Source organism: Balaenoptera physalus (assembly GCF_965194825.1).
Source record: "Balaenoptera physalus genome assembly, chromosome: 6".
NCBI classification, from domain to species: Eukaryota; Metazoa; Chordata; class Mammalia; order Artiodactyla; family Balaenopteridae; genus Balaenoptera; species Balaenoptera physalus.
Window position 1 is genome coordinate 84,041,245 of NC_138885.1, and position 23,377 is coordinate 84,064,621.

Genomic DNA, 23,377 nt, shown 5'->3' on the forward strand with positions numbered 1-23,377 from the left:
GAGCAGCTCCACTTTTATCTTTTTTTTATGCAGAGAGAGTATTTTGTTTTTTGTAGGAGGCTGCTATTTTGCTTCTAGATGTCAAAACTTCTCTGAGATTGGTCTCTCAACTCTCTGAGTCTATCAGATATTTTGGAAGATGGGCAGGAGAAGAAGCACAATTTGTGGGTCCCATGCAAAATGAAAATGCAGGGCCCTTTGCTGAAAAATGTTAAGACAGTGACTGCAGGCTCTTGAAGTCTGGGGCTTTTCTAAGTGTACAGCCCCATGCAGCTATACAGGTAGCACACCCATGAAGCCAGCCCTGAAGATGGGACAGAAAGAGGCCCAGGCAGACACATCTGTATAGGATTCTACTGCTGGGGCTGGGACAAAGGCCACAGGAAGGGAAGGAGGCAGCGTGTTGCCAAATGCTCATCCAAATCTGCGGGTTCCTCTTCCCCACTTCTGCCACCAGGACTGCTGAGCTTCTCAGCCACTGACTAACATCATTTGCAGGAATCACACCACCATAACCCTGTTCTGATGGAAAACAACGAAAAAGTAAATCAGCTTTAACATGTCAAACTAGGAGAAATGGAAAGTATTTGAATAGCTGTTTGTAGGTTACAAATATTCTTAAGGTACTCTCTGCTTCATTAAAAAGACTAATAAAACATTTAAAAATATTCATTTCAAACTGGGCAGATTGACTCTGGGAGGTATCCAACCCCTAGTAGAAAGAATCACTTGAGCATGAGTGTCCAGTAAACTGCTGCTTCATGGTTAATTTTTTTCCTTTGTTTTTAATACAGGCAGAGCCATAAATCTTGTGTATTTCATTGGACTGATAGCCCAGCAATGTCAGAGCTATAGCCATAATGATGCAGAGCACATGTGATGGTGTTTGAACTTTATGTGTCTCTACCTTAACTTGAGACAAAAGCTCTTGTGGCAAAACAAAACAGACAAACACAAAAAAGTTTCTTTCCTAGACGAGGGTTCATTTTTCAGCCTCTTTCTCCTGGATCTATTTCAAGGATGCCATATCTGAAAGATTTTCAGATTCCACTATCTATGAGCTTTGATTTAGTAGGCTTACTCTTCAGGATATCAGGCTGCCAGATGTCAGATCCTGCCAATTTCTCTTTGATAGGCTATTCCCTTGCAGTGTGGAAACTGTATTGTAAAGAGTCTTTTTTGTCAGGGGACTCTTATAAAAACAATACAAAATTAAAACAGTAACCCCTTGAAATCTGTTAGAGAGGTACAGCAATACAACATCTGACATAAGATCCAAACTTCCTTCTTTACTGATTTAGATGCTGTGCTGCTCTGCCCAGATCTCCCCTCAGGACCAAGACATTCATTCCCCAGCCGCAGGAAGGATGTCCGCTCAAGGCTTGCATCTGAGTTCCTCCCTGGGAGTTGCCCTGGTCTAGGAGGACCACCTTCCCAGGTCACCCTGCCTTTGATGACTGGCAGACACAGAGTATAAAGGCTGATCCTCTCACCTCAGCTGAGAACACCAGTGAAGGCTATGCCAGCTTGAGGGCTTCCTGTGGAGTTCACTGAGGCTTTTGTTGTAGTTGTATCACAGACTTCTCCCTCGGCCCAGTCCAGTCCTGCTTTCCCCTTTGTCCCACAGGTGTTAATCCCAATAGAAGGACCAGCTACATAATTTGCAGCACCCAGTGCAAAATGAAAATACATCCCCTTGTTCAAACAGCAGGAAAAAAAGTTCCATTAAATGTACCAAAATATAAAGCTTTTACCTTTTTTCCATGGTCTCTCTCTACTTGTCTGAGTTTTTAAAATTTGCTACTTGATGTTATTCTAAGTAAAAAAAATTAAACATTTTAATTATTACAGTGAATTTTACTGTTCATTTTATATTGTACAATGTCTGTTTTAAATGCAAACATAAGAGCATTTAAATCACATGCGAAATCACTGAAATTACACAATTCAATTTTTTATTCCTCATGCATACATTCTAGTCATCTCTTCCTTTGTGCTCCCTTTGTATCTTTATATACGTCTATGCAAGGACTTTGTCCCAGCGTTACATAGGATAAAGTAAAGGCATAATTTAGACAGTCATGGGTTAGGAGGTATGGAAAGCTTACTAATATATTGTTCTGGAAAGTATTTTTTATCAATATTTCTTTCTTAAATTTTTATTAGCTATGATTCCATAGTAAGAAAAGCTTCCCCAGAGAAGAGAAATATTGGTTTCCCTTTAGAAATTCCATGACAGGCCATAGTATTGTTTATAAAGATCATTTAAAACATCTAACGCTTTTTGATTGAGCATAATATTTAGGTAATGTGATCAGTAATGCAAGCAGCATGCCTTCATATCAAAGTAATTCAATTTGGAGAATAAGAATTTTAATTATTTATGGGTTAGATAAATGAGACTGGAACCTATTCTTTAGGAGGTAATATACATCTTTGCGAATTTCTTTTACAAGTCTCAAAAATACTGAGCTATATACATTTGTCACCAATTATATGAATCAGAAATTTATAAGAGTTTTCACAGTTTCAGTGCTACATACTTTATTTCCAAGGCATATTCTTAGTGTATATATCACTTCTATTATACTTCATTAATGGAAAATAGAAATATGTTTATTAAAAGCATGACCATAACAACTTTAGTGGAAATAAAATATATGAATACAATCTTTTGAGAAATATTTTGTTATATTATTTGGAAAGAAGTATTGATATTCCACTATTTAATTATGCTAAGAAAGAAAGTACAATAATTCTCTGTTTATAGATCGCTACTACTTATTACTGAATTAATTAATTAAGGTCATATTTATATGCTTTTTTTTTACTAAGTTCAGGAGAGATATTATATTTGAGTTTTTCTCTAAAGTAAAAAATATTCTTCATTTTACTGGTCAAAAAAGGGAATCCTTTTCAGAGGTGTTTCACAACCAGTGCACACATATCTCTTGGAAGGAGACAAGCCTAAACACACTAACCCTTTAGCACTGTTTTTTATCTTCCCCAGTGTGCTTGAATTTCAATGACAGTTTTCACCACCCAAGTAGAGTCTTACTTTACCGGGTCTATGGACACTTATCTTTCTCACTGGAATCGCAATTGGGATCTTAATTACCTTAGTCATAGATGTTTGCTTTCTATTGAGAAACATCTACACGGTTTGTTTGGCTTTAACATATACAAAGGAAATTTTTCAGGAGATGGTTTTTCAATTTTAATCTAATGCTTTCTTCAGCAGGCAGCTTTATTTAGAGGTTCTTAGTATGGTATCATTGCTCTTTTCAGAGCGTTAACTCTGTTTATTCTTTCTGATTTCTAAAGTTACCTATTGCCTTAAGTCATAGCACCTTAATATAGTAGGGGGCCCTGAGGACAAGGTTACTGCAGGAGAATTGGAATATAATATCCAAAATCTATCCGCTTTCCTATCTATCTTTGATAAATCTTAGGCCTTAAGCTACCCATCATTACAAAAACAGATCTATTTATGGATGGGGAAATAGGACCAAATTCAAACCTTTATAAATGGACTTATAGAAAAGTACGTTTGAAAGTTCTCATTTGGAGTAGGCCCCAAATGAATCAAATAAATTATTTCAAGGTGCTTTGAAGTCATCAGGCCATGAAAGTTTTGATTCAGTGTCATGTGGAAGACCACGTTTAGTGCCAGACGCAACAAGAGAAGGAAGAGGACAATGGGCCAGAACAAAAAGCTGGAATCAGCAGATGGAGCAGAGCTATAAAGTATATCTCATCTGTATCTATACCTATAGGGATAGATACAGATGAGATATACTTTATAGACATTGATATATGTATATCAATGTCTATGTTTATACCTAAATTCATTACCATGGACAACAATAAATATAGAATGAGAGGTTGGTAAATATTATGCATAAATAGAGCCAATCCAAAGTAGGGGATATCTAATCAGACATGAGGTGTTTGAAACCAGCAAGCCAGCTTTACTTCCCTCAATCAGCGAGAGGACAGAAGCAGAGTCTGGGCATAAACAAAACTTTTGTACTGGGCATGAAAGAATAGAGGGTGGCAAAGTTAAGATAAGAATAAGATTTTACATTCAATATAGGTAAAACATTTTATTAAAAGTATAATCACAGTTGGATTATTTCTATTATTTTAGGAGCTACCTACTTCTGGTTATTAGTAACTCATTTGGCAAGTGTGTGCCAATACTGTGAGGCATTCTCCATGTGAGGTGTACTCTAAGATTTAGGATACCCAAGACGAAATGGCCACACAGTTCCAACGTACGGAAATATGGCAAATCTTGTTTATTAACTCAATAAGAGTTAATAAACCTAACGGTCCCAAGTGGCCTTACATTACCCTATGAATTTGGAGCAGGCCACCAAACCTTCTTTAATACATTTAATCAATTTTGTAATGGGAAAGTTTCTGCACACAAGATATAAAATGTTTACAATGCATTCACCTCTATTTAGAAATAGACAGCAATTGATACATATTTGAATGAAGCTTTAGAAATTGAAATTTATTTAATTTGATTCTGTCAATACTTGTTAAAAAAAGAAATAGTGATAATACTATCTCCATTTTGTAGATAAATGGATGTTTCAGAGATCACACACCCAATAAATTTCCTATGCCTAATATAGAAGAAAGCCAAGAATAATTACGAGAAATACGTCTTCTGATCACTGGCTAAATAATACTAAAGCAAACTTACATTCACTAAAACTACCAGATTCCAGTCACTCACCTTTTCCTTACTACTTACCTGATTTTGTTTTTGTTTAATTAAACCTATATAGAATACATGTAGCGTACTATTTAATTTTCTTAAAATAGAATATCAATGATATCCATTCCATTGGTAGTATGGAAGTAAGGGAACTCTCTGGATCAGCAAACTTTTAAAACTGTAAAGGGCCCGAGGCAAAATAGTATGGGTTTTGTTGACCACATGATCTCTGTCACAACTAATCAACTCTGCATAGGCAATGTATAAACAAATGGACATGGCTGTCTTCCAGTAACATTTATTTACCAAAACAGACCTTTGCTTTAGATGGTGAGGTGAGCAGTTTTTCTTACTGACTGTCAAAATAGCTAAATGGTCCCCAAAGCAAAGGAAACTCTAGCCTACTACTTACATCCTTTAGGAATGATTTTAATGTCCTATACCTATATTCAGCAGTTTCTACCCAGAAACCAGGAACTCTGCATGGAAAAATAAGGCTGATAAATAAAGGGTGAAATCAGATCACATATAGCAAAAAGTGAAAAATATTTCCAAGATTGCTTATGAATTTTTATATATACACTTACAGTATATCTTTTTTTAACCATTATATTATTATCTGAATTTAGTGTCATTTTAATGGAGACAATGGAATTTCTCAGAAAATTTTTTGGAGTAATGTACATGAGTAGTTAAAAATGTTTCTGGAATAATATATTAAAACTTTATAAATAGAAAGAATAAACTTAAGCTTAGATGTTGGCAAATTCTAATGATAGATCAATTTTTAAAAATGTTTTCATGAAATACATGAGTGTGCTTACAATCTAAAGATTAGTTTATTTTAAATTTGATTTTATTATTCTATTTGTCATATTTATCAAAGATTATCAATTTTTGAGAAATACTTTAATTCAGAGATTTTAGTTAAATTTTTTGAACTTATGTAACTTTCTTTGAAGTCATCATCAAGATTATTTTTCTTAGGTGTATCTGAACTATAAAGCTGGAAAAAGTGATGCAATTTAGAAATGAATCACATTCGCCTCCAGATATTATCATGACAGAAAGTCATGGCCAAGAAAATTGGAGAGTATACGTATTCCATTGAGATTTTCTACATTCATATAAAAGCTAAGATAATTTGAGTACCTTAAGTAGCTTTCTACTTTGCCTAGTTTATAGTATTAGCTCTAATAATATACTCAAAATTCATATACATAATTCAATAATTTATATAGAATCCAGTAAAGTAGATTTATATCTTATAGTGAGAAAATCTAGGAAATCATGATTCCTACACACATATACATATCTAATTTTTTAAAAGGGCCTTTTCTTCTTTTATCAACATATGTAAAAGAACATGCAATATACTTACTAATATTTTTATTTATATATTTTTTTGATTTTAAATGAATTTGTGCACATTTAAAATGTTTTGAATAATATGAAAAGGAAAATAATTATTTAAAATTTGTCTATAATCTCATTGTAGGGTATACATTGTTTTTTCCTTGGTTGGTTTGCTGCCCAGTAGCCAGTCTTCTTTTTTAGAGTAACAGCTCAATGATTTTTTTAATAGGAAATCATAATTTCCCATTTATCATTTCATATGGTGGAGGAGCAAGCATTTGACCTAGCCTAAACTAATCAAATTTATTCTTTTTCCACAGCCACACCAATTGGTTCAATATTAAGCAAGTGACCTAACTGGAATGAGGAGGAATCAAGCTCAGGACTTTTGTTGGAAATATTGGGAAATAGAAGTGCTTTTTATTTTTGATGGTGTCCACTAACAATTAGGATGCAATCTTGTGGTACAGGGCCAATATGTAGAGTTTGAGAATGAAGTCAAGAGAAGAAGAAAGGGAACTGTGCACTGAAGACATAATGGAAAATTTCAGTTATATCAGCTAATAAAGCCCACCCTCTCTCACCCACTTAACTTTTCAATTGTTTGTTTTTTGCTTAAGCAAGTTTGAGATTGTTTTTGTCACTTACAACTGAAAGTGTCCTGACTAGTATACCCAGTATCTACAGATGATTATTAGACACAGTTTATTTTCTTTCCTTTAAGTGTTTACAGATAAATATATAAATACATTTATCATTATAATTTTTTACCGAATTATATGATAATTTAAGACAACTAAACATTAAATTACATGACTTTATTTTATCTTATATAGCTTTAATTAAACAATATGGTATATTGACAGAAAAAGATAGGTAAATTCTCAAAGAACTTTTTGTTACTAGAAGAAAAAAATATCAATCTATCTTTCAATTTAATACAAGAAAGACAAGAAAAAAAATAAAACATAGAACAATAGATATAAAACACAGTAAAGAACAAGGCAATATAATAATCAATCAAGAAGGTGGAAAAAGACAAAACATATCAATGGTAAAATAATATAAATGGCTTAACATTTCTCATCAAAGGGATACACTTCATAATGGAGACATTTCATTTTATTAGTTTGAAAAAATTTTTAAATATCATTGGTGTTAGAGGTTCCATAAATTTATCATTCTTGTGCTACTAGATGGAATTCAAATTGTTTTAACCTTTCCAGAGGACATTTGGTGAAGAATATTGTGATCTAGAGGTTTGACATGTTTTACTTTAGATCTCATTCTCCTTTTTTTCTGAATTTGGGAACAACTTTTTAAGGTTATACTCTATACTATAGATTTAATTTTGGTCCTATCATTTCTAACCTTTATGAACATGGGTCCTGTATCCAAAGTGCAGAACTTTGGAGCATAAAGAATATTTAATATGTAATTTTATACCCACAAAAACTATAAAATGGCTTCATGTAATACATTGTGAATAACTTTATTTTGATGCTAATATTTTAGACACACATGATTTATGTAAATAAAATATTTTAGTCCATTATCTTAAATAACTCATTGATAAAATGCTCTTTTTTTACTCAAGACAAAAATCACATGTATCAGTTGGTTTGAGACGTGCCATTGTCAGAATAAAGTTAAATAAACCACTATTTTAATTTGTGTGATGTTTATGTGAACTTAGTAGAAAATTTTAGCATTGGAAATTAGAAAAATAATAATAGTTGCTTTATTTTGAATTATCATGTGTAAGACAATGTACTAAAAGACATATGCTTTCCCATTTAATTTTCTAATAGGTAGATGTAATTATCATTGTGTTGGGTTGCAACCTTGGGAGCTTCCCCAGGTGAAATCTGAAGCTGGCCGCCAACACAGAAGGCAGGGAAGAGACTAAAGAAAGAGGCAGACAAACCACTCCAGACTGGTAGGTGGAAGGTTGAATAAGCCAGGGAACATACCTATGAGGCTTGTCTTGGGCAGCTGCAAGACAAGTAGATCTCCTCCCCCACCTGCTTTGTATCAGGATTGTCTGACATTAACTACTATGTTAATCTGCCTCAGAGGAGGTAAAATTTGAGCTAATTATTAACAAATAAATAGGGGACAATAAAATAGACACAGAGATAAGGAGGAAAGGAAGGGTATTCCAGGTAGAGTAAATATCATATGGTGATAAAGATGTGTTATTAAAGTAGCAAACTTCTAGCCTTCCCACAGAAGTGCGTGATAAATTAACAGGAATATATATATAGATCAACATCACTCTTTGAGAACAGAAAATATTATTATAGTGATGGAAATACAATTAAGAGTAGGCTAATAATTTCAATAAAACATTAATTGCTGTCTATTACATTAATATCATAAAACTTCTATAAATTAGATATGCAAAACTCAAACAGCTCCTCAAATATCTCCTCCGATAAAAGAGGGTAAATATTGCCTAAAACAAAACGTGATGTTTAGTTCACCTCACTCGTTTAACATTTTAAACTACTCAATGTGCATTTTTTATGTTATTTGTAGCTCTGGAAATTATATTTGTATTTTATAGACTCCATTAAACATCTATATCTGTGCCTTCTAATATAGTAGCCTCTAGCCACGTATGGCTGTTGGACATTTGTAATGTGACTGGTTAAACCATTTTAATGTGACCAGGAACATAATTTTGAATTTTACGTAGTTTAAATAAATTGAAAGGTAAAAAATGAAGCAGTAAAAAATATTCATCCATTAAACACAGCTTTATTGTTTCAGTAAGACTACATGGCACTTTACCCTTTGCATCACATAAAACATTATTATTGTAGTGTACATTGGGTATGTACTTCATTTTTAGTATTACGCATAAACACATAGCTGATCTAGTTGGTTTTAACAGATTGATTGTTTGAATGATTATTTCTACACACTGATGGAACATTGTAATATATTTAATTGAACATTTTATGCAGAGTTATAGTGATACCTAAGTAAATCATAATTATTTAAAAAATGGAAATACTTATTATCTTAATTATAATATATTGAATTTTTAAATAATTAAAAAATTAATTTAGAATAAGTATGCACTACTAATGCAGAATCAAGTGGAGATGTAGAAACTGATAGTTACAGCTGGAAAACATCAATGGAAAAGAGACTAGTAGAAGGTATTGTTATTGAATTGGTCGACAGGACCCACGCTGGGGTCCTAGCCTGGGCGGAGTGCAAGACCCCTTGTCTCTGCCAGGGAGGTTCTTTTTCCAATCAGATTCATGTAGCCAATAACAAAACCAATGCTGAGACTGGAACAGCACAAGCTTTATTCGATGGCCAAAGAATGGAGAAGTGGAAACCTAGCTCACAAATCAACTTCTCAACCCAATTCGGGCAGAGACACCAAAAACATAAGAGGGTCCAGCTAAAAGGGAGGGAATTGGAAAGAAAGGGAGGAATAGTCATGAGTTATCCAAAAACAGGGGTGTGATTTGGACCTGGAATTGATGCAACTCTTCTTTTCAGTCCTTTTTGTATGGGATTGTCTGGTTGATGTCATGGCAATCGTCAACTGTCATGGCACTGATGGGTGTGTCATTTAGCATGCTAATGTATTACAACAAATGTATAATGAGGCTCAAGGTCTACTGGAAGTCAAATCTTCTGCTATCTTGGACCTAGCTGGTTCCAACCAGTTCTTGTTTTTTCCTCTTTGCAGCTTCCTCCTGAAACTTAGATAAGGGTACAGTAATTGTTTTCTATTCAAGGTAGGGGCAGGGGTATGATTCTGGGCAACAGCCTTGGCAAGAGTATGTCACAAATCTAATGATGAATGGCAGTGTGATTTGCAGTGGCAAGAGCAAAATGAAAAAGCTGTTTGTTGTGTAAAAAAATTTAATGATAATAAAGTGGACAATAAGAGTTAATATCAGAAAACAGTGAATTTGATAAGATGTTTTCTCTCAATAGTCTAAAAAGAATCAATGAAATTATTCATCAGAAATCAAAATTAAATTCTAAAAAAAATTTAAAGTACTTATAACAGGATGTGATCTTTCAGCTTTGACCAGTTGTAAAATTGCTTAGACTCTTGCATGTGTACAGACACAAAAACATACACACACACATTTTTAGATCAAAAGATGGCAAATTATTATTTTAGTTATTAAAGTTTTCTTACAAAATTATAAGAAAAAGATTAAAATCTGTTTTGTAAAAAGTGAATGATCTTAAGTTAAGCCACCAAACATTTGCTTGTAGGATATAAATCCTTTATAACCATAAAGAAAATCAACTGATCTAAACAATTAAAAAAAAAAATCAAGTACCTGATGAGTCATGCAATATGAGCTACAGCTCAATTAATATTTTGGTTGTGGTTTGTCTCAGAGGTCTGACAAATATATGGTGGCATGTAAATTTATAGCCTAAAAAATCAAATTGTGGAGTAAATGTTTTGAATCTTCAACATAACAATGAAGAAGTTTACCTAGATATGAAAAAAAAAAAAATTAGTTCCACTTTGATGGACAGAGTTCTAGCTATGTTAAGTTAAAAAAAAAATCAAATTTATTGGTATTTTATAACAAGAGACTGAAATATCTTTTATTGCTTTATTCTATTACATGATATACATTAAAATACTGGAGCTCAGTTTTCTGAGGCAGATCCTAAGAAAAGTATCATGGTTACAGTTGTCAAAAATTGTTCAGCATATGTGAAGGCTATGAATCTTCACCAGTTTATGGAACTGCTGAAAGAAATAGAAAACAAGGACTTTAACGATCTTGTTATTTGTCAATGTTATTGATCGAACTATGGAAAAGTTTTACAATGAATTACTATGCTGTTATTTTTATTTCGAGATTTTCTTAACAACAAAAGGAGTAATTGAAAAATATTCAAAAATGGCAGCATGACTTATATTCTCTCACTGCTTATCACACTATATAGGAACAAGCTAATTTCAAAGCTCCAAGGAAAGGAAAGCTTATTCGTCACCTAGAGAGATAATGTTGACAGAATTTATGTTGAATTAAAAATTTTTCATAATACAACTCAATAATAAAGATTTTACATTTTCTACCATGAATCTATGTGGAGATTTAAACTGTAATCCAGTGTTATATAAATTGACTGCCAAAACGACAAGAAAAATTTGAAGAACAATTTTTAATATCAATACATTTAGAATTGCTTTTCAACTTATTCAATACTCTGAATTCAATATTAATAATATTGAATTGACACAAGACTTAGTGATATAGGTTTGAAACTAATACACTTTTGCTTCACAGCAAAATCAATTCTAAAAATGATAACACTTTGAATATATTTGGTTTAGTAAAATACTTTAATTTCATGTATCTACTTTTTCACTGTGGCTACTAGAAAATTTTAAATTATATGTGTTCTTCACATTGTATTTATATTGAATGGCACTACCCTACATAAGCTAAAGAAATTTTGATTGTTCGTCTAGCATTGCTGATGAATGGATTATTTTTCCCTCTTTTATATTTGATTGGAAAATCAGACAGGATTATGCAAATTCCTTCCCTATCTCACTATTTTTAAATATTCACTAAGCAGGAAGAGTCATTATATAGCTCAGGCTCTGTATTGAATAGTCATTCTTTGGTCTTTTTCAAAGTACAGCATACAAAAATACAAACTGAACAATATGATAGATACATTATGAGACTGGAAAAACTCTATACCTATTTATATGTGGAATTACCATAATTGCTTAGGTCATTTTCATCAACTTGTCTGATTCTCTTGTGGACAGTTTTCAATGGCAGCTTTCCAAATAAAGTCATATTCCTTGCCTCAACACCTTGTCTCCAATTTATTGGCATGTCGTGTAGCAAGGAGAGCAAGCTTGGACTTGGTAACAGTTGCAGTAGAAGTAGTAGTAGTAGTAGTAGTAGTAGTAGTAGTAGTAGTAGTAGTAGTAGTAAGAGGTAATATTTACTGAGTAGATACTATGTTCCAGGCATGGTTCAGGAGCTTTGCAAGTATTTACATGTCTAATCCACACAACTACCTGTGGAGAAGGTACTATTACTGTCTGCATTTTATATACAAGTAAACTAAGCACAGAGAAACAAATTGACTTTCTGGAAGTCAAACAGCTAATAGGTAGTAGGAGTTTACTCACTAATACTCTGTGCCCTAAAAAGTAAGAATATGTTAATAGAAAGTATCAGTGATATTAAGGAATGCAATCAATAAAGACCTAAATGTAAGACTGCACACTATAAAACTTTTAGAGGAAAACATAGGAAGAACACTCTGACATAAATCACAGCAAGATCTTTTGGACCCACCACCTAGAGTAATGGAAATAAAAACAAAAATAAACAAATGGGACCTAATGAAACGTAAAAGCTTTTGCACAGCAAAGGAAACTATAAACAAGACGAAAAGACAACCCTCAGAATGGGAGAAAATATTTGCAAATGAATCAATGGACAAAAGATTAATCTCCAAAATATATAAACAGCTCATGCAGCTCCATATGAAAAAAACAAACAATCCAGTCAAAATTGGGCAGAAAACCTAAATAGACATTTCTCCAAAGAAGACATACGGATTACCAAGAGGCACGTGAAAAGCTGCTCAACATCACTAATTATTAGAGAAATGTAAATCAAAAATACAATGAAGTATCACCTCCCACTGGTCAGAATGGCCATCATCAGAAAATCTACAAACAACAAATGCTGGAGGGGATATGGAGAAAAGGGAACCCTCTTGCACCGTTGGTGGGAATGTAAATTGATACAGCCACTATGGAGAACAGTATGGAGGTTCCTTAAAACACTAAAATAGAATTACCATATGACCCAGCAATCCCACTACTGGGCGTATACCCAGAGAAAACTGTAATTCAAAAAGAGTCATGTACCACAATAGTTCATTGCAGCACTATTTACAATAGCCAAGTCATGGAAGCAACTTAAATGCCCATCAACAGACAAATGTATAAAGATGTAGTACATATATACAATGGAATATTACTCAGCCATAAAAAGGAATGAAATTGGGTCATTTGTAGAGACATGGATGGATCTAGAGACTGTCATAAAGAGAGAAGTAAGTCAGAAAGAGGAAAACAAATATCGTATATTAACGCATATATGTGGAACCTAGAAAAATGGTACAGATGAACCAGTTTGCAGGGCAGAAACAGAGGCACAGATGCAGAGAACAAATGTATGGACACCAAGGGGGGAAAGTGGTGGGGGGTGGTGGTGCGATGAACTGGGAGATTGGGATTGACATGTATACACTAAGATGTATAAAATAGATAACTAATAAGAACTTGCTGTATAAAAAATTAAATAAAATAAAATTCAAAAATTCAAAAATAAATAAATAAAATTAAAAAAATAAGACAGAAGAAAAATTAAAGGTAAAATATTTCCTTTCAATTCTTTTTAAATTTAAAAGGACACTGTGTTTATATTTATTTTATATCAGTACACCTTTTCTGCTGGTTAGGTTACCTGTGACAACCCTCCATTTTACTATATTGAGCATTTTTTCCCAGATTAAAGATTCACATTTGGAAAACACCTTGAAAGTGTATTTAGCTATCATTGTGCTCACTCACCCCTTTGTTTCTTTATTTGGTTCCCAAGTCAAGAATCCATTTTTGACAGGTATACTGCTCAATATGAGTGTGTGGGAAAGGTGACAATTTAAGGTCATGGATCTTGCTTTCAGTTGTCTTCAGCTTATAAGTAGGCTTCTTGGCCAATATATATTTTATACGCACACACACACACTCATACAATTTATACAACTCAAATCCTCTTGGGTCCTCTTGTATTGGCCTTAGGTCATTGATTTCCAATTATGAAACATTCCTCCATTTTAAAACATGCTTTGCAAAACCAAGCTGACACTTGGGAATTTTAGGCAGAGCTCCTGCTGGAGGTCCGGTAACATTTTCCTTCTGAAACCTTGAGGATGAATTAAATAACATTCAAAAGCCATTTCTGAAAACAAAGTTCTATTCTGAGAGCAACCAAATGATTGCCCTCAAATAGCTTCCTTTAATAAGAGTATGCAAATTTTAATTACGTTTCTAAGGAGACTATGCCTAGAGTTCTGAGAGAAATAACAAATATAGCAGTATTTGCATTTACATAGTACTTGCTTATCAAGAGTTTAAAGTATTTGAATAAATGCCATTGTGTTTGTTCAGATAAAATCCTGAAAAAAGGCGTCTGAGTAATATTATCAGAGGGGTTACTTTTATCTGTTTGTTCTCTGTATTTGTTAAGGACAGATATTCTTTTCCTTGTGGGTCTCAGAAACTGAATCATTCTGCCTACCAATAAAGAAGAAAAATGAATTTTATGTCAAATATCATAATGTAATAGAAAATATTTACCGTCACCATCTAGCTATTTACCATCATAATAAAAATCATTAGACAATAATACACTCATAACAGTTTTTAACAGAAATGTACTTACTTGATTTCAATCTTCGAGCTTTCTGCTCAAAAACAATGTTTACTAGCTGTTTTCAATTTTAGCTGAAATAACATTATTCTGAAGTCTGTACTGATACATACATGTTCATAGTTTTGTAACCTTCTCAGGCAGGTCATCATGCTATAACTTGTGATTCATCCAATCATTTCATTAATATAATTACCATATTGTTATAAGTACAGAAAAATCATGACAAAGTCCTTTCCCTGTTAGACTTTTTATCATCTCTTTATATCTCCCATTTATCCCTATGAGTATATGAACATTGTGGCTAAGTTGGATATTATTTTCTCAAATATACTAAAGAAAAAACCTTTTAGTCACAAATGCTGCCATAATCCACTTTATGCATGAAGAGAGGCAGATGAACTATAAAATGATATACCTAAAAAAGCAATTATAAATAAAACGCTGGTTTCTAATAACTTTTTTTTCTTTTTCTTCAATTATATTACTCTAATTTTAAATTTGGGTACAAATCAATGTTGCTGATTGAATACATTTTTTTTTGAAAGTGCCTAGCATTCTTTGTAGCCAAACAATAAATGTGAGTGTCATTCCTTTTTGCTTCCAGAAGAAAACAGATTAGAGAATAAAAGTTGAAATATGCTCTTGGGATTTAAACTGCTGGACTATAACTAAATTCAAAGCAAAGAGATATATCATAACACAGATATTTATCTCTGTGTAATGAATCATTTTATACCTAATTACTTTAACAATAGTCATGATGATCTTTGAGGAAACTGGAAGACAGGAAAAGTTATGAAAGATTGGCATAGGAAAAATATCCTTGTTTGTGAAATAAAGACTCAGAGAACACTACACGGATTATAGAATAGATTCATAAAGGGAGGCTTTGCAAGCACCTAAATAGATTGGAGAGCATTCTTCAAATTGCCTAGGTGTGTCAGAACATTGTGGGCAGTTACAAATTGGAAAAGTTGCTCCTCACTTCCCTCTTATGACCCAGCATCTAAGTAGCATGAACACCTGATGGGAAATAAATGCATGTAATAAAAAGTATTACTGCTTGAAGTGCTTCCAGGTACATTCAATGTGATGAAGTCTGAAGGTACTGTTGAATGTGCTGGCAAGGTGATTTTGACACATCTGCTATCTTTCTACTAGGTCTTAGACACCATAATCTGAGATATAGGGGCCAACTCTGACTATAAAACTATAAGAAAGAACCCCCAAAACTAATGATGACAGAAAAAAAAACATAAAAACCTCTATGACCGGAATTTTAGTGGTGTTGCATCTACTTCAAATGCACATCAGATATCTTGTTAATTGTTAGTCACCATAGGTTTTAATGTTCAAGATGCTAAATGTGAGAAAGTAGCATGAAGTGATCTCCCACAAAAGCTAATGGTAATTTGGTCTGTAGTAAGATAATTATAATATTGAGAACAAGATAATGTTATGCTCTGGATTGCATTAATAAAATATGTTAGATACATTGTTTTTATTTACTTTTAAATTTTTTTATGGTAAAAACACTTAACATGAAATCTACCCTCTTAATACATATTTAAGTGTGCAGTACTTATTGTTAACTATAGGTATAAAGTATATAAGTATATATAGGTATATAGGTATAATACAGCAGATCTCTAGAATGTATTCATAGGGTTTAACTGAAACTTTATGCCCATTGATTAACATCTCTCTATTACCCCTCCTCCCAGACACTGGCAACCATTTCACTCTTTGATTATATGAATTTGACTGTTTTAGATACCTTATATAAGACAAATCATGAAGTATTTGACTTTCTGTGACTGACTTATTTCACTTAGCATATTGCCCTCAAGGTTGATCCATGTTGTCACATATTGCAGAATTTCCTTCTTTTTTAAGGCTGAATAATATTCCATTGTATGTTTACACCAGATTTTCTTTATCCATTCATCTTTGATGGACATTTATGTTGCTTCAATGCCTTGGCTATTGTGAATAATGCTGGAATGAACATAGACGTGCTCATACCTCTTTGAGACCCTGATTTCAGTTATTTTGGATAAATACCAGAAGTGGGCTTGCTGGATTATATGGCAATTTTATTTTTACTTTTTTGAGGACCCTCTATACTGGCTGCACCATATGTTTTCCATGCTGGCTACACCATTTTGCGTTCCCATGAACAGTGTACAAGAGTTCGAATTTCTACAAAGTTAGAGGCATCACACTTCCTGATTTCAAAACATATTACGAAGCTATTATAATTAAAGCAATATAATACTGGCATAAAGACAGACATATTGACCAATGGAACAGAATGTTAAGAATACAAATTGGGGGAAAAGATAGTCTCTTCAACAAAAGGTGTTGGGAAAACTGGATATCCACTTGCATAAAAATGAAATTAGACTCTTGTCTTACAACGTACACACAAATAAGCTCAAAATGAATTAAAGACTTAATCACAAAACCTGAAACTGTAAAACTCCTAGAAGAAAATGTAGGAGAAAAGCTTCATGACATTGGTCTGGGCAATGATTTCATGGATATGACATCAAAACATAGGCAACAAAAGTGAAAATAGACAAGAAGCATACATCAAACTAGAAAAGCTTCTGCATAGCGAAAGAAACAATCAACAGAGTGAAAAGGCAACCTACAGAATGGGAGAAAATATTTGCAAACCATACACCTAATAAGGTATTGCTTTCCAAAATATATAGGAAACTCCTATAACTCATCAGCAAAAAAACTAATAACCTGATTTTCAAAATGGGCTAAAGATTTGAATAGACATTTCTCCAAAGAAGACATACAAATGGTCAAACAAGTATATAAAAATGTATTCAGCATCTTTAATCATCATGAAAATGCAAATCAAAACTACAATGAAATATCACCTCACATCTGTCAGGATGCTTATTATCAAAAAAAACAAAAGACAAGTGTTTGTGAATATGTGGAGAAATTGGAACCCTTGTAATTCAGTTTTAAGTATTTCACTTTAAAGTTTATATATACAAGCTATAATATACTTATATGACTGTTAGTAGGATGATGAACAATGTTGATGGCCAAAACACCCTAATTTAAAGACAGATATTTACAGAGTGGATAAAATGCAAGACCCTACTATATGTTGTTTGCAAGGCACTAATTTCAAATATAAAAATAATGTAAATATAAAGTTTAGATAGGTTGAATGTAAATAGATTTAAAAAGGATATGTCATGAACACTGTAAATATAAGAAGGCTGGAATAAATATTTTAGTATCAGATGAAATAGAGTACCAAACAAAGGATTTTGCCAGATAAAGAGAGGAAAATTTCATAATAATAATAGGGACAATGCATCAGCAAGACATAACAAATATAAATGTGCATATGTCTAATAATAAAACCTCAAAATACATAAAGAAAAACTGACAGATTGAAAGGGAGAAATATAAAAACCCATAGTTATAGTACATTTAACATCCTTCTCTACAAAATTGACAGAGAAAGTAGTAAAAAAAAATTAGTTAAGTCACAGAAGAGCTGAACAACCATATTAAACACATTTATTTAGTTGACATTTATAGAACATTATTTTCAACAACTAAAGAATTCATGTCCTTTTAAGAGTACATGTTAAACTCACTAAAATAGAGCATTCACTGGACCAGGAAACAATTATCAATAAACACAAAGTGACTAAAGTTTTACAAAGTATATTCTCTGATCTTAATGGTATTAGGAAATCAGTAATAATTAGATATTTATGGAAATCTGAACATATGGACATCAAACAACACACTTCTAAATAATTCCTAAATCAAATACAAAAATAACAAGAATGATTAATTTTGAACTGAATGGCAATGAAAATGAAACAAAAATTTGTGGGATGCAACCACAACACTTATTAGAGAGAAAGGTATACATTTAAATGCTTATATTTGAAAGAAAGGTATAAAAAAATAAATTAACAGAGTTTTCTTTGTTAAAAAGATAGAAGATGAATAAAGAAACCCAAAGCACATAAAAGGAAATAAATAGTAAAGAGTGGAAATCAATGAAATAGAAAACAAAACCAATACAGAGGAAAAATAACAGGGTTTAAAGTTTTTCTTTTTTTTGAAAAGATCAGCATAATTGACAAACTCATAGCAATACTGAAAAAGACAAAAACAGAGAAAACATAAATCACCAATATCATGGATGAGAAAAAGGTCACAGCCACAGGTTCTACAGACATTAAAAGAATAATGAGAGAAAAGCATGGACAAGTTTATGCCAACAAGTTTGACAGCTTAGATGTTATGCACAAATTTCTAGAAAAATTATCTCACCAAATATGATACAGGAGGAAACAGAAAATCTGAATAGCCCTATATCTAGTAAAGCTACTGAATTTGTTAATAAAACCCTTTCCCCAGTGAAACTCCTGGCCTAGGTGGTTTCTTTGGTGAATGCTATCAAATATTAAATAATGAAACAGCATTAATCTTACACAAGCTTTTCAGAAAATAGGGCAGGAGTTTCACTGTCCAACTTGCTTTAGGTGGAGTTACGAGGCCAGCATATAACCAAACAAAACAAATAAAGTACAAAAGAGGAAATTATGGATCTGTATTCATCATGAATTGAGATGCAAAATTCTTAATAAAAAATTAGCAAGCTAAATTCAATAGGATGATAAATCACAACCAAGCATGTTTTATCCTGGGAATGTATGTTTGGTGTTACATCCAAAAATCAATGTCATTCACCATATTGATACAATAAAGGAGAAAAAAACACATGATAATTTTAATAAATGCAGCAAATGTATTTGAAATACTCAACATCCACTAGTAATAAAAGCTATTAGCAAACTTGAAATAGTTGGAAACTTCCTCAAATTGAAAAACGGCGTGCAAGAAAAACCTAGGGCTAACAACATATTTGATGGTGAAAAACTTGTTTCCCCTGACATTGAGAACCAAGAAAGGATGCTGGTTTTGGATTCCTTAGCTATCGTAATAAGACCAGATAAAGAAATAAAGGCTAGAAGCCAAAAAAGAAAACCTAAAACTTTTCTTATCATCGGGCAATGTTATTGTTTACATGGAAAATGCTAGACAATCTACAAAACAATTTCCAGCAAACAACTGGAAAAAAATTTCTAAATCCATTTATGGTAGTTCCCAAATGGTTAAAACACCTAGAAGTAAATCTAACAAAATATGTCCAAAAACTTCCACATTGATAACTACAAACCATTGCTGAGAAAAATTAAACATGATCTAAATAGTGGATACATGGATTGTAACACTCAATATTGTCAAAATGGCAAATGTGGCCAAATTGATCTATGGATACAATATAATCTCAATTAAAATTGCAGCAGTAGTTGTTTTGTAGAAATCATCAAGCTGACTCTAAAAATTATACGGGAATGCAAAATATCTATAATCACTTAAGCAATTTTAAAAAAGAAGATCAAAGTTGTGGGTCTTATTCTGCCTGATAGATATATAGCCCACACATGTATATTTATTTTGACAAATATGACAGGCAATTTAATAGAGAAAGGAAAATCTTTATAACAAATAATATAGAATCAATTAGATATCTATGCAAGAACAAATGAATATCAATTGTTACCTTACTTACAACGTATGAAATTAAGTAAAAATGGATAATAGACCTAAATGTAAAATCTAGAATTGTAAAAATTCTAGAAGAAAATACAGGAGAACAAATTTTGAGACTGGTAGGTTTGAAACAAAGAAAGGAAAGTTGATAAGGTGGACTTCATCAAAATTTTAAAACTTTGTTTTCCAAAGTCACTGTTTAGAAAAGAAAAAATGACTGTGACACCCTGAAAGACAATATTCACAACAAAAAATTAATAGACATGTATTGTGAATTTATAAAAACTCTTACATCTAAATAATAAGACTAACAACCTGATTGACAAATGGACAAATAATTTGAACAGACTCTTGACAGGAGAAAATATATTCATAGCAGCTAAACACATTAAAAAGATGCCTATCATCATCTCTCAGAGAAATGCAAATTAAAACTCTTTAAAACTACAGTGAAATACAATGAGATGCACCTATTAGATTGGATAACATTAACAGGGCCGAACACGCCGAGTGTTAGTAAGGGTATGGAGCAAATGGAGTTCACCTACAATGCTGATGAGGTTGTAACATGGTAGAGCCACTTTTCAAAACTATTTGGCAGCATTTTAAAAAGTTAAAAATTACATCTTCCTTACTGTCTAGGCATTCTGTTCATAGGTACTTACCCAAGAGTAAGGAATATATGCCCCACAAAGACGTGTTAAAAAATGTTTACACCTTTATTTGTAATAGCCAAAACCTGAAAACTACTCAAATGTCCATCAACAGATAAACGGATAAACAGATTATGATGTACCTGATCCTTGAGAATTACTTGGCAAAGAAAAGGAAGTAAATGCTGGTAAACAAAATGACATGGGATAAACCTCAATATTATTATGCTGAGTAGATGAATTCAGGCAAAAAAATGTGTACATTCTGTGTGTTTTCACTAATATAATGTTTTAAAATGTAATCTAAACCATAATGTCAGAAAACAAAACAGGTTTGAGGGGAGGAGGGATTACCAAGGGGTAGGAGAAAAGTTTTGGGAATAATGGAAATACTTTTTACTTTGATTTGACAAGTGTAGCTATATGCCAAAACTGATTATACAATTTAAATGTGTACAGTTTATGATACTTCAATTCTACCTTAATAAAATTTAGAAAAATACACCTATGCATTTCATTTGAAGACACATAGAGTTAATAAATTTTTACAGCAATTAAAATAGCACAATCCCTTTTATAATTTTATTCTTAATCTGATGTAATTTTTTCATTGAAATCATTTAATCATTTTATTTCTATTTGTTCCATTTACATTTGGATCTAATGTACAGTTTATTTTATAAATGTATATAAATATTATAAAAATCTAAATGTTTCTTCTTTGCTTCCTTCTTTCATTTTCCCTCTCTTCCTTCCACTCATTATCTTCTAGATGATTTTAAGTTATATTGACTAATTTTGTAAGCTTAAAATTTTCAACTATTTTCACTGGTCTCTATGGATCATGCTTTTGGTATCCTATCTAAAAATCTTTGCCTAGCTCAGGTTACAAAGATTTTTTTCCAATATTTTCTGCTAGAAATCTTAGAGTTTTAGCTTTTATATTTAGACCTATAATCCATTTTGAGTTATTTTTTGTTTATGGTTTAAGGTATGGGTTGATGTTTGTTTTGTATATGGATACTCAATTGTTCCAACACCATTTGTTGAAATAGTTATCATTTTTCCACTGAATTCTCTTTTCATCTTTATAAAAAGTCAGTGACCATAAATATGGCACCATTTCTGGGCTCTTTATTCTCTTCTATTATCAAGCTGACTATACTGACACCAATTCTGCATTGTCTTGATTACTATAGCTTTATAATAAATCTTGAAATTTGGATAATGTAAGTTCTTCAAATTTAAGTTTCTTTTTCAAAGTTGTTTTTGTTTGCCAGTTTCTACCCCCAAAAAGCCTACTGACATTTTCATTGCAATTTGGTTGAATCTGTTGGTCAGTTTAGGGATGCCATAACAATATTGAATCTTAGGAGCCATAACACAGGGTATCTTTCCACTTATTTATTTCTTTAATTTCTGTCAGCAATGTTTGTATTTTTAAGTGTAAATACAGGTCTTGCACATCTTTTGTCAGCTTTAACCCTAAATATTTTATTAAAAATGGAATTTAAAAAATTTTATTTTATGATTTCTTATTGCTATTATATAGAATTAAATTGATTTTGTATATTGATCTTGATTCTTACAAGCAAATTTACTCAAGCAATATTTCTCTAAAAGAAATGCAAATTTATGGCCATACAAAGATTTGTACATGAATGCTTACAAGACTTTATTTGTAATAACTCCAAACTGGATATGACCTAAATGTCCATCAGTAGGTAAATGGATAACCAATTTTGATATATCCAAAGAATGAAATACTAATCAGCAATAAAAATCAATGAACTATTGTTACATTCAAAATACATGGACAAATATCAAAATATTTATGCTGCATTAAAGAAGCTAGAGAAAAAGTACATATTGTATCATTCCATTTTGATTAAATATTAGAAAATGCAAGTAAATTTCAAATGACACAAAGGATTCAGTGGTAGCCTGGGGATGGGGTGGGAGGAGAAGCAGGTGGGAGAGATTACAAAAGAGCAGGAGGGAGTTTTATGGTAACAGATATGTTCAATATTTTGATTGTGATAATAGTACTCATGTGCAAAATTTTATCAGATAGTTCAAGTTAAATATGTGAGATTTATTGTATGTCAATTACATAGCAAAAAAAAAAAAAAAAAAAAAACCCAAAAAGATTCTAAGTTTCTAAAGATGTCTCAAAATATCAGGGCTGTGAAATGTAAGAATCTAATAGATGTCATAAAAAGAAAAAGAAAGCACCATTAGGATCTTGGTTACTTCTCTACTCAATCATTAATTTCTTGAGCCAATGAAAATAAATAGTTACTGTAAAAATCAGAATATTATTATAGTTTTTTTTTAGCAGAAAATCATGTTAATTACCTCTTTCTGATCGTTTTTACATGTTAGTGAAATATTAATATAAGATACCACATCCAAAAAAATCAGGGTAGCTCATGGAAAGCAGAGCCCCAATTCATTTTTTTCTTTTTCTTTTTCTTTTTTTGGACAAACGTATAAGATTAAGTCATACCTACTGCATTATTCAAGGTAAGTGTTGGTTG